This window comes from Arvicanthis niloticus, chromosome 18 (genome assembly GCF_011762505.2).
Source record: "Arvicanthis niloticus isolate mArvNil1 chromosome 18, mArvNil1.pat.X, whole genome shotgun sequence".
NCBI lineage: Eukaryota > Metazoa > Chordata > Mammalia > Rodentia > Muridae > Arvicanthis > Arvicanthis niloticus.
In genome coordinates this window covers 45,437,589-45,448,106 of record NC_047675.1, presented here as the reverse complement: position 1 = coordinate 45,448,106, position 10,518 = coordinate 45,437,589, and the positions used below count along the sequence as shown (strand labels likewise).

The 10,518-nt window shown below is 48.0% G+C and overlaps 1 long non-coding RNA gene across 2 annotated transcripts; it reads right to left on the bottom strand.

The window, feature by feature from the left end:
• Positions 1–1,397: 1,397 nt before the first annotated feature.
• Positions 1,398–8,896, bottom strand: LOC143434993 (uncharacterized). Of its 2 annotated transcripts, none has more exons than XR_013104933.1 (6): positions 8,505–8,896; positions 7,232–7,384; positions 6,818–6,886; positions 6,551–6,690; positions 2,645–2,805; positions 1,398–2,201 (listed from the first exon to the last, which is right to left on the bottom strand). It is a non-coding gene; the product is annotated as an uncharacterized LOC143434993 (long non-coding RNA). The 2 variants fall into 2 exon arrangements; XR_013104934.1 differs by having other exon boundaries at positions 1,398–2,196.
• Positions 8,897–10,518: the final 1,622 nt, after the last annotated feature.

Sequence of the window (10,518 nt, the reverse complement as noted above, 5' to 3'; positions counted from 1 at the left end):
TGGTCTATAGATTGAGTTCCAGGACAGCCAGGGCTACACATAGAAACTCTGTCCCAAAAGATAAAATAAAAATAAAATATAAAAATGGAATTCACACATCTGTAGCAATTCCACTTCTGAGCACAAGCCCAAGAGAGCAGGACCCGGGGAACTGAGCCTCTCACACCAGCACGCTCTGTAGTATCTCATCGTCAGACGGACACGCGCACTCTATGTCAGTTAGACACGTTGAAGGTAGCCTCAGCGGCACCCAAATGCGTCAGTGTCACAGTCAGGAAGAACGCTCCGCTCGCCCTTAGATTAATTTGATCAAGATCAAGCCCAAGTTTGAACTTTCCACTTTTCTCCCATCTTTGTCTTCCGTGTGTTATGTGTCTGATCTGCCCCTGTTGCCTGTGTCTTGTGTGTGTGTGTGTGTGTGTGTGTGTGTGTGTAGGGCTTTGCTCTGTGCTTATCGAACCGCAGGAAGCATCACGCAGGGAAGGGGTGAGGGGACTTTACAGAAATCCTTAGCAGACACTTAGAAAAGATTAACTCATCTACTGACATTTACCGACCCTAACTAATTCAGAGCAGTAAACCACAAACAAACATGATTAACCTACGTCCATATTGCTGACAACACTTACGGTAGATATTTGCTTTATAAGATTGCTTTCAGTCCGTTGGCCGCTTTCAGCAAGTGATTAGCAGCAGCACACACACACACACACACACACACACACACACACACACACACACGCGCGTGCATCACTCTGGGCTGGGGGGTGGAAATGCACATAAGATTACATCTGTGCATTAGGTTGGCTTATAGACGCTGATTGTGTGGGCAATCCTGGGCATAGTAAAGTTGGGTGTTACATTTAATCTCTTAAAGGCAGCTAAACAAGCAGGGTGAGTACTTCATAGGGCAGTAGGCTAAGTCTTTAGGTGGGGAGTCCAAGACAAGGTCTCTCTGTGTAGCTCAGGCTATCCTGGAATTCATGCTGTAGAACAACAAGCTGGCCTCCAACTCAGAGATCCACCTGCCTCTGCCTCCTGAGTACTGGGACTAAAGGTGTGCACCACCACCAGCCTGGACAGGCTGTCTTAAGTGATTTTATAGTATATTATTGGCTGTGAGGTCCAGCAGAAGTCTCAGGCTCACAGCTGGGTATGGTAGTGAACACCTTTAATCCCAGCACTTGGGAGGGAGAGGCAGGCGGATATTTTTGAGTTTGAAGCCAGCCTGATCTACATAGTGAGTTACAGGACAGCCAGGGCTACACAGACAGATTGTCTCAAAAAAAAAAAAAAAAAGTTTACAGGCTTTTAGAATGAAAGAGGTATTTCATTAAAATATATCACCACATCACACTTCATTCATTCAAGGCTATTTGCTGTTGAAAGGGACCTCAGAGACATTCAGTGACATAAGCCCACAGAGATGGGGTCCTTCTGGAGGACAGAGGTTGACTGTTGTAGGAGGAGCTAAGGTGGGAGGAGGAAGGAGAGGAAGAGGAGAAGGAAGAGGAGGAGCTAGGAGAGAGACAGAGAATGAAAGGGGGGCATGGAGGCTGATGTTCGCTTGTCTGTAGCAGTCAAAGGTAGTTGGTATATCTAGGTTGGGTACTGGCTTACACTTCTGATTGTATGAGCATCTTGTTATTGATCATTACCAAATATACAAGCCTTTGGATAATCTAAGCATTAGAGTCTCATCTGTGACGAGCCCGAGTGGTTGGCGGGATGGTCTGGGAATGCCCAGCCTTGCAGAGACAGCGTGGAAGACTGGCAGAGCCATCTCCCACGCTGGCGTCTCATGGGTGGCAGGGCTCGTGTTTCTGGCTGGCCGTTTCTAGCTGTGGCGCACATGTGGCCTCTGGCCACGGAACATGGCATCTGATCTAGGCAGAGACGCTGCAGCCTAGACAGTCAGATTGACCGGCGGCCGCTTTTTAAAATAATTACTACAGCAGACTGTCATCAGTGACGACAGACCTTCAATTTTGCCAGCAGGGAAAGTTCTAGAGATGAGCAGTTGCTATGGTCTTCATGCAAACTGTCTCCCACAGGCGCATGTCTCTTAACACTTTTCCCCAGGTGGTGGCGCTGTTGCTGGAGGTTGTGAAGCCTTTAGGACTGGAGAAGTGGGTCACTGGTGATGGGCTTTGAGGTTTTATAGACCCACCCCACTTCCTGTTCGTTCTGTGCTTCCTGTTCTGCCAAGATACAAGGTGAGGTCCAGCTGTGGCCCCGTGCCTGCCTTCCATGACGAATCATATTCCCTCAAACCACAAACCCAAACAAACCCTCCTTCCCTGAGGCTGCCTCTTATTAGATGCTTGGTCACTGTGATGAGAAATGCCACAGACACAGGCTATTCAACAGTGACCTATGCCAGGTGCCACTGATTGGCACTCTCTGACACAGTAAGAAGGCAAAAGGCATGTTATGTATATGTTACCACAGTTTAAAAATTACTTTAAAGCTGGGCAGTGGTGGCACACGCCTTTAGTCCCAGCACTTGAGAGGCAGAGGCAGGCAGATTTCTGAGTTCAAGGCCAGCCTGGTCTACAGAGTGAGTTCCAGGACAGCTAAGGCTATACAGAGAAACTCTGTCTCAAAAAACCCAAAAAACAAACAAACAAACACAAAAAATTACCTTAAGTGGGGCTGGAGGGCTGGCACTGTGGTTAGGAGCACTTGTGGAGGACCTAGGTTTTGTTCCCAGGACCTATGCCAAGATCACAAACACCTGTCGCTCCAAATCCAGGCGATCTGAGGCCCTCTTGTGGCCTCAGTGAGCATCTGCACATCAAATACCTACACAGATACAAAGATACACGTAAATAAAAAAAAAAAAAAAAAAAAAAAAAAAAATTAAAGAATTTTAAAGAAAAAGGAATGAAGTACCCCAAATACCCTGGAGTTCATCTTTACTGAAATCTGCCTGGACCCAAAGAAGATGCCAGCCTGCAAGGTAGAATGTGGATGCCAGTCACTCTGGAAGAATATTCAGGGGCTTCCTGGATTATTCAACTCCCTCCCAATTCCCCGGCCTGGAAGAGTTGGCCTCAGTAGGTATAAGAGCTAGCTGAAGCCTGTGAAGCTGGGGGTGGGCAAGTAACCCCCCAGGATGGATCCCCGACTCCCTCCTATGGCCCCATAGGGGCAGCGAGGGTCTGAAAGAGACAAGAAATTACAAGCATGCTACAAGGATGGCCCGTGTTCAGAAGCCCTTGTCTGAGGTAATGTTGGGGGTGTGTGGAAGTGGAATCTTCTGAGGCTGTAGCAATGCCTGGGCTGAGTCTGATGTGTCCATATTTGTCTGGGCAGTCAGGTGAATGGGTGTGTGTGCATGCGTGTTCATGTGTGCATGCATGCCGTAGCACATGTGTGGAGGCTAAGAGACAACCTCTGTGCTACAGGGAGACACACAGACCTCTGCTCAGTAGAAGGTTAACATGTTAGTCTCTACATTTGTGTAGTAGCCCATCACAGAGCATCTAATTTCATGCGTCAACTTGAACAGACCACTGGGTAACCAGGTATTGGTCAAATGTTATTTGAGGTATTTTCTGGAAGAGAGAAACACACTAAGTTTCCAGGCGAGTGCGTTCTTTGCAGGCTACCTTTAACCCACTGCCCTCTATGACAGTTCTAACGCCACAAGTTTGCTGGGTGTTTGCCGCTGACCTGAGAGGTGTCATGAAGCTGTTCCCTCCACAGGGACACACAGGAGGTGAGGTGTCAGGCTTGGCTAAGAAAGGGGCTTCGATAGAGGAGAAAGCTATCTGCAGCTACGAGGCGGCAGAGCAGAGCTGCACATGGGTCCATACAGTCACTCAGTGCTTAACTGTGATTGCATATACTCCCCATTAAGCTACAGTTACTGGTTTGTCCTCCAAAGAAATCTCATCAACACCGGGTGTTTAATAACATCGAGCAGAAGGGATGATGAGGTTCGGTGGTGGTGGTGGTGGTGGTGGTCGTGTGCCCAGATGGAAATGCAGTGCTCCAATGACTGAGGCCCAGCAGGATGCTGGGAGGAGAGGCATCATGTTAGCTCCTCTTGGTGCTGGGTTCATCAACTGATTCCATAACTAATGGACCCTGCCCTACTAGAGTCATCGTGAGCCATTCCTGCAATTTCAGATAGCTTAAGTGTCCCCGCTGATACCATGGAAGCTATTTTTCTTTTTCATCTCATCTACAAGGGTTATTTCTCAGCCTCATAATTGATGTAGCAGGCATAGAAACATCCAGAGTTAGAGAGAGCCCCAAGGGAATGATTTCTCCAAGAACGGGTACATCTTTCTACCCCAGCAGTACCCTGAGGAAAGGACAGAGGTGTGAGTTCAAATCTCTGTTCTTGCTTTTTGAAACTGTGTGACCCTAGGCAAGGCACCCAACCTCTCTGTGCCTAGGTTTCCCTATGTACAGGACTGGAACGGCGCACCCAAGTCAAGGTGCATCAGTCCGAATCCCGGAGGGAGAGCTCAGCCCCTGCTCCTGATTTTCTGGGTGTGAAGAGCTTGCTACTGCTAATTGGCAATTTAGACCGCCAGGTTTTTAATCTAAGTTCAGTTTGCCCCACTTCAAATGTGTTTCTTTAAATAATTAACTTCTTTTGATACTTTAATCTTCAAAAGCCCTCAGTGCCCGCAGACTTAGCAAGGTATGAAAGCAATTACATTCTCCCCGGAGCCGATGGCGGCTGCTGGCTGGGGTTGAGCAGCCTGGGGGTCAGAATCATGGAGAGCTGTGTTGACTAGTTTTATGTCAGCTTGACACAAGCTAGAGTCATTCTGAAAGAGAGAAACTCAGTGGAGAAGATTCCCCCACAAAACTGGCTAGTGGGCAAGACTGGTGCACTTTCTTGGTTAATGGTTGAGCTGGGAGGGCCCCCCCCCCCTCCGCTTACAGCAAGCAGTGTTACCTCTGGGCTGGTGGTCCTGGATGCTGTAAGAAAGCAGTTGGACCAAGCCAGTGTGCAGCCCTGTCCTATGGCTTCCGCTTCAGTTCCCCACTCTCTGACTTCCCTGCATAATGGACTATAAGCTAGCAGTAAGATGCGATAAGCAGCTTCCCGTTTACGTTGCTTTTGCTCCTGATGCTTTATCACAGCAATAGAAAGCAAACTCAGACCAGTGCCAGGCAGCCTCCAGCACAGGCATTCCAAAGGACAGAGACAAGTTGTGGGGTCCAGAGCTGAGCAGTAGCTGTGGACTTCCTGTTTCTATTGTCTCTTGAGCACATCAGAGCCACTATAGCCAGCACTCTGGCTTGCTGGAGACAGGTGTGTGGTGCACTGAGGCTTGCTCTGGGCCAGAGCATCCTCCGGGGTCTTGGTTCATGTCAGCTTGCTCCCCTTTGTCATCCAGATTTCTGTCTTCCTCACTTGTATGCAGGGCCACCAGAAATGATGCCACTCAAGGACTCACTGCATGCCATAATACTTGGTGGCCATAAGAACGTAAGGATTTTTCAAAGGTGACAGAGAACAGCTTAATAAGCCAGGAACTTCAGGGTTTCCTGGAAGATCGGGTCTTCTGGAAGAGCCTGGTCTTCTAATTCCAAAGGCCCAGAGCATGTTGGTCTCCAGGGTCTATGCAGTAGGGTCTTACTATGTAAACAAATGGCCTTGAATATGTTATATAGACCTTGAACTCATAGAGATTCACCTGTCTTCGCTGTCAAGTGCTGGGATCAAAGACATGTACCACCACACTGGGCCTGATCTCTGTACTTTGCAAAGACTCTATACGAAAGGGTCTTTGGGCTGCCCAGAGCACACTACTGCAGTGACCTTAGAGAACCCGCCAGGGTGTCCAGAAGGCCAGACAGGGCTGCACCCCATCATCTTCCCAGACAGCAGGAATAAACAGGTCAGGAATCGGAAGCCCGTGGGCACTTGCCAGCAAGCTGTCATCTCTACCTTGGAAAGGGAGTCCATTTTGCAAATCAGCAAACATATTTGCAAATTAATTCTTCTGCCTTGAAAGGATGAGGCGGCACAGCAGAGCTTTTCAGCTACCAGCTCGGGATGCCTGTATTCAGACTCGCACTGACCCCAGGGGATTTGCAACTGTTCTGGCTTGGATATGAAGCATCCTACATCCACCCGCAAAGACTCAAATGGCAGAGCTTGGTCCTCCGCTGGTGGATCAATCATTGACAGGGGAGTGGAGGCTCAGACCTAATCAATGGTTCACAATTTGATGGTGTGACAGAAGTCTCAGAAGATGGGGCCTGGTTGGAAGCACTAGGATCGGGAGTGCCTGTGTGTGGGTGTGTGTGGGTGTGAGTGCGTGTGTGGGTATGGGTATGAGTGGGAGGATAAGTGTGGGTGGGTAAGTGGGTGTGTGTGGGAGGATGGGTGTGTGTGGGTAAGTGGGTATGGGTAGGAGGGCGAGTGAGTGGATGGTGATTGTGGATGAGTGGGTGAATGGGTGGTAGGTGAGTGAGTGGGTAGGTAGTCAGGGAATCTCTTTGAAAGCTGTGTCTAGCCCTGATCTCTCTTCCCTTCCCTTCCAGCCTCCCTTCTCTTCCTTTCCATCACACTTACCACCATGATATTTCCCTGTCTTCCCCGAAGACTGAAAATCAACCCTTCCTCCTTTAGAAAGTTCTCTTGGGGATTTGTCACAGTGGAAGGAAGCCAAGTGACTCAGTGACAACGTTCTCGAGGCTGTGGTTCTTGTCTGTCTGTGGGAAGACAACATGCGGTTTCTCTCTCCTGTGTGTTTCAGTCCGGGGGTGGGGGGTTCTCTTGCTGTGATTGAAACATGTTAGCCAAAAGCAACTTGGGAAGGAAAGGGTTAATTTTACTCACCTCTTCATACGACAGTTCATTGTTGGAGGAAGTCAGGAACTCAAGCAGGGCAGGAACCTGGAGCAGGAGCTGATGCAGAGGCCATGGAGGGGTGCTGCTTACTGGCTTGCTCGATTTGCTTTCTTATAGAACCCAGGACCACCAGCCCAGGGATGCTACCACGCACCGTGGTCTGGACCCTCCCCCGTCAATCACTAAATAAGAAAATACCCAACAGGCAGTGGCAGAGGCGCACACCTTTAGTCCCAGCACTTGGGAGGCAAAGGCAGGCACATCTTTGAGTTCAAGGCCAGGCTGGTCTAGAGGGTGAGTTTCAGGCTCCCCAGGGCTACACAAAGAAACCCTGTCTGGAGAGAGAGAGAGAGAGAGAGAGAGAGAGAGAGAGAGAGAGAGAGAGAGCACCTACAGGCTTACCTACAACCCAATTTTAAGGAGACATTTTCTCAAGTGAGGTTCTCTCCTCTCAGATGAATTTAGCTTGGGTCAAGCTGTCACATTGTCTCTCAGTCCCCTGGGAAAACGGACTCCATGATGAAGATCGTGCCACGAGCGCTCTGATATTTATCACTGAATGGATTTAAACATTAGTTCACCAAATTACTACATATTTATTATTCGTTAAGTTTGCCTTTAAGTTTAAAATTTTTATATATACACATACATTTTTTTTTTACAACTCTATAAAGAGAATTGTTTTGGACTTAATGCCTGTGTCCCCTCCCTACAAGTTCAGAGGTCATCACGCTAAGCTCCAGGGGCGATGGGGTTAGCAGGGGATGAGGCTGTATGTTGATTAGTACCTATAGGAAACCTATAGGAAAGGGGACCTAGTTCTCCCAGGCTCTCTCTGTCACACAAGGACTGATGACCACAGTCTAAAGAGCCTTCTCCAGAACAGCAGTGCCAGGGCCTTGACCTGGGAGGCCCAGAGTGATAGAGTAAGTCCTGCTGTTTCCATGTTCATCAGTCTATGGTACTTGTTCTGTCTAAGATGATTCACACTTGTTACAGTCGCCTGGGGAGTTATTTGCCAGGAGACTAAGTCAGTCACTTACTCAGGCTGTATTTTTGAAAGGAGCGTTTCAGTCTGTGCATAGACCTGTCTTTTGGAGCCAAACAAGATTCTGTTGTAGAAATCCAACACTTGCTTTTATTTTGAGTCCCACCTTTTGCCTCCTTTACAAGTGTTTACCTTGTCTGATATCAAGACCATATTCAGGGTACCCTGACCTTGACCCAAAGTGTCTCTCAGCAAATCTGTACAAGCACAGAGCAGCAGATTGGTAACTCAAGATGCTCAAAACCCAAGACTTTAAGCACCTTGGGACATCAGACAAAAAGGCTAGCTATGAGTGTGTCCATCTACCACCCCTTCCACTTATCTCTCTGCCCTTCCAGCCCTTCATCCATCCTCCCATCCTGCTCCACCCCTCCCCATCCCTTCATCCATCCTCCCATCCTCCCCCTCCCCCTCCACCCCTCCCCATCCCTTCATCCATCCTCCCATTCTCCCCCTCCCCCTCCACCACTCCCTATCCCTTCATCCATCTTCCCTCTCCCCCTCCACCCTTCCCCATCCCTTCATCCATCCTCCCATCCTCCCCCTCCACCCCTCCCTCCATCAATGTCAATAGCAGCTCTTGTGATAAGTGTATAGATCAATATTCTGGCTCTGGTTCAAACCTACCTGCTGCAGTGGAGCTAAATCAGACTCAGGTCAATCTTGTGTCCAAAACACACCCGTGCTAGGGTGTCTCAGCCTCGTAGTCCTGCTGGGACTACTTCCTCCACCACTGGATTCTCATCTAGACCTGCTTTAAATTTACACCAGATTGTCCCTGTGTGTTCTTCCAATTTAGTTCACTAGGAGGGACACTGGGCACAAAAGGCAACATTTTTATTGCCAGCAAAGCAAGCAGGGCAAAGCACTGCCTCTTACAATAAAGAGTTCCATGGCTCAGCAGAGTCTGCATTAAAAAGAGAATCAGGTCAATTATTTTATTGCTCTGGTGTCTCGGTCTCGTCCGAGTAAGTCCTCGATCTGGAACACTGAGGACAAGGACAGCAGATGTTCTCTGTGACCTTACCCCTCCTCCGAGGAAAAGCTCTGTCCTAGATTTTAAACCTTCACCAAGGCTGAGTGTGTCTGGAACAAACAGCTCTCAAAAAAAAAAATCATGAAAGCAAGTCGGGAAGTTTTGCTTTTGAGGAGGAAGATATATATGATAAATATGTACACACACACACATACACACACACACACACACATACACACATACACACACACAATATACACACACACACATACACACACACACACACACATACACACACACATACACACACACATACACACACACATATACACACATACACACACACACACATACACACACATACACACACACACACACATACACACACACATACACACACGCATACACACACACACATACACACATACACACACACACACACACATACACACACGCACATACACATGGTGCTGTAGTCAAGTACCAGGAACACCTAACATGCATTTTTCTCCTTTAATTGTTTTTTAAGAGTTATTAATAAGGTCCTGGGGAGATAGCTCAGCAGTTAAGAGCACTGCTTGCTCCTCCAAAGGTCCTGAGTTCAATTCCCAGCAACCACATGGTGCTTCACAACCATCTGTAATGGGATCCAATGCCTCTTCTGGTGTGTCTGAAGACAGTTACACAGTGTCCTCATAAACATAAAATAAATAAATCAATATTTTTTAAAAAAAAAGAGTTAGTAATAAAAATCACAAAACTGACCCTTAAACTGCTTACCTCAAATCCAACACATACTCCCCTTACACTTGTGCCTTAATTCACCCTTTCAACAGCTGCCTCCTGAGGGGGACTATGGACTTTATAGATGAGGAACTAGCTCCAGAGATGCAGAAGAACTTGGCCCAGGTTTTGTTTTGTTTTGTTTTGTTTTTCGAGACAGGGTTTCTATGTGTAGCCCTGGCTGTCCCAGAACTCACTCTGTAGACCAGGCTGGCCTCGAACTCAGAAATCAGCCTGCCTCTGTCTCCCAAGTGCTGGGACTAAAGGCGTGCGCCACCACTGCCCAGCTTGGCCCAGGTTTTGAAGGCAGAGATTAAAGCCTGGACATGGAGCCCAGGTAGAACAGGGTCAGAGCGCTTAATTTCCACAAGATACCTGAAATATAAAAAGCGAAACCAACAGCCACACATGGTGGCACATGCCTTTAGTCCCAAGGCTCCAGAGGCAGAGGCAGGTGGATTTCTGATTTTGAAGCCAGCCTGGTCTACAGAGTGAGTTCCAAGACAACCAGGACTACACAAACAAACCTTATCTTGAAAAAAAAAAGGGGGGGGGGGCCTAGAGAGTTGGCTCAGTGGTTAAGAGCACTGTGTGCTCTTCCAGAGGTCCTGAGTTCAATTCCCAACACCTACGTGGTGGCTCAGAACCATCTGTCATGGGATCCAGTGCCTTCTTCTGTCCTGCTGGCATAGATCATGCATATGTACAAATAAGTAAATCTTTAAAACAAAAACAAAAAGAGATAGACAATTCTATAAGCCCCCCCCCCCAAAGCTTCTCAAGAAATGAGGGGGGGAAAAAAAAACCGATGTGATTCCTATAGACAGGTGTTTAGCATATCCGTTTTCTCCCAGGCTAAGTTCACAGTAGAGGTAATTGACT